The sequence below is a fragment of the Anarrhichthys ocellatus genome, unplaced genomic scaffold, assembly GCF_004355925.1.
Source record: "Anarrhichthys ocellatus isolate YVR2014 unplaced genomic scaffold, GSC_Weel_1.0 scaffold1, whole genome shotgun sequence".
NCBI lineage: Eukaryota > Metazoa > Chordata > Actinopteri > Perciformes > Anarhichadidae > Anarrhichthys > Anarrhichthys ocellatus.
Window position 1 is genome coordinate 13,323,586 of NW_022280031.1, and position 2,390 is coordinate 13,325,975.

A 2,390-nucleotide genomic window follows, 5' to 3' on the forward strand; every position below is an offset into this window, starting at 1 on the left:
TAATTACAGGCAAGGATAAATACAAGCAAACACAACTCTCAAACAGGTCTTGACTTCTCATTGCAGCTTGTTCATCAACAACGTAACTCAGTGCTCACTATGAAAGGTTGCTAGAATTGACACTTAATGCCCAAAAAAAGGAATCCACAATTTTTACAAGATTAATTGTTGTAAACTGTCCGTATAGATTTATATTTGAAAAAAAACCCCATTTCAGAGTAGAGAAACTATACAAAAAAACAGAGTATTAAGCTGTAAGGTCACATGATGTCTTACTGTCAAATGACACAAACATTACGAGAGAAGCACAAGGTAGTCTTGTGAGGTCATGTGAGGTATTTTCTGGAGAAAAATGTTTTCACAGGACTTTAAAGAACTTCAAGGCTTAATCTCACTCAAGCAAAACTCCCAAACTCCTTCGATGTTCAAAACTGGAAGTCTGTCGAGAACCTGAGAACAAGAAAATCAAACAAAAAGAAGACGAGGAACCATTTGGGGTTTATGATTGTTGTTAATGTAACGATATAGGACCTAAAAGGAAGATCCCTTTTATGTAAATGTATTACAATGGGATAGAATCCAGGGATTATGAATCAAATCATGAATAACATAACATTTGTAATAAACAAATCTGAATAAACCTATTATACTATGGGCTATGTTTGCATTCTTTGCATTCTTTGCAACAGTAAAGCAGTAATGCAAACAACCAGACATTGTTGGAGTGAATTTAGACACTATGAATAACTGTAATCATAATCTGTATCACTGCTTGAATTACATCAGCTCAGACTGCTGAGTGAAAATGCCTATAAATATTATTAGGGCCAGTCTGCCCTCGGTTTAACATCTGCCACACATGCTGCATCTGTAAGGGCTCTTCCATCATGGACTCCATGCTCCCTGAACGTGTGGCTGCATCTTGGCAATATTCTGCCCAGTTTCTGCCACAGTTTTTTCCCAGCCTGTCAACAACCTGAGATTTGAACTTTACGTTTTCTAACTTGGAAAAGGACAGCTAGAGGTTCACGTTGGGGTAGCTTTACTCAATTTAGTGTTTACAATAGACGTTTTGGGGTCATAACTTTAAAAGGTCACATTTATTTTCATTTCTTTCTAAATTTGTACAGCACTCAAGTCAAGTTAACTCAAACTTTAACATCACCGTGTCTGACTCTGTGTGCAGTGCACCGGCCTCTGTATCGCAGAAACTGCATCTAAAAACCCAATAAGGTGACTCCTCATGAAAGCCAAGACAAAAAAATCAAATTAGGCGTGTGTTTGAATTTGTATGATGCACATTCATGTGTGTTTTATAAAAACCCTAACTCTACCCAGGACGTACCATACAGTGTATGCTGTAGAGCATATTACACCACACTGCAAGAGCAACTTGCAAATATATCAGAGGTCATTTGTTCCTTCTAATTAAGGAAAGCGTTCTGTAGACATAAGATCAAAATGCTTTTAAATATGTGTCATTCATCATGAGGGAAAATAATCAAAACATCTCTTGTAACTGTCAATATGGTGAACAATATCTTGAACTAGACTGGCCTCTGGTGGGTCGACCGGCGAATTACATGAAAAAGGTGAACTATTTTCTTTATTCGCCGAAATAGCTCAGTTGGGAGAGCGTTAGACTGAAGATCTAAAGGTCCCTGGTTCGATCCCGGGTTTCGGCAGTAACCTGGTATGTTTTGAGCGCAGAAGGTAAATTAATGTGTCTAAATCATGGGCAATTGTACTGAAATAAACTGCAAAAAGAAGATAAAATAGATAAATATTTACTGTAGTGAATAAATTAAAATTAAAACCTATATAGGACATCAATTGATAAATATATTTCTACATTTTTGTTCACTTTCATTTCTGTATTTCTGTGTCCTTATGTTAATGAGGTAGGCGGTCCTAACCTCGTGCACGATTTGGTAATTAGGGAATCCAGACAGAAGCAAACGAGTCCTAGCAAATCTTCCCTGTAGACAATGTCAGAAAACTAGTTTAGTGACGGCATGCACCTTAAACGTTGGTTTGTATTCCGCATAAAAAGAAGAAAAGTAGTTAGTAGTGCACAATATAACATATTTACCTGAAATAGGAAGCCATGTAGTTTTGTTTTTGTGCAGAACAGAGGAAACGCACTAAGTTCACTTCCAACGCAGTCACACAATGTGACACTCAAAATCCCAGCGGACGGTAGGTTTCTGCAGGGAACAGTTTTTAATGCTAAATCCCTTCTGTAGACTAAAGTAGTATCGCCGGTGTTGAGTGATTTATTCAGGTGTGCTGTGCATCAACAGATCACACTCCTGTAAAGTGCGTCCCTTCCTCTGTCTCTGTCAACTTCGCATGGTTCTCTAAATCGGTCGCTAATTATCATAAATCAT

The 2,390-nt window shown here is 37.7% G+C and overlaps 1 non-coding gene across 1 annotated transcript; it reads left to right on the plus strand.

Annotated features, from left to right (window-relative positions):
* Positions 1 to 1,612: 1,612 nt before the first annotated feature.
* Positions 1,613 to 1,685, plus strand: trnaf-gaa (transfer RNA phenylalanine (anticodon GAA)). The gene has a single exon. It is a non-coding gene; the product is annotated as a tRNA-Phe (tRNA).
* The last annotated feature ends 705 nt before the right edge of the window (positions 1,686 to 2,390 follow it).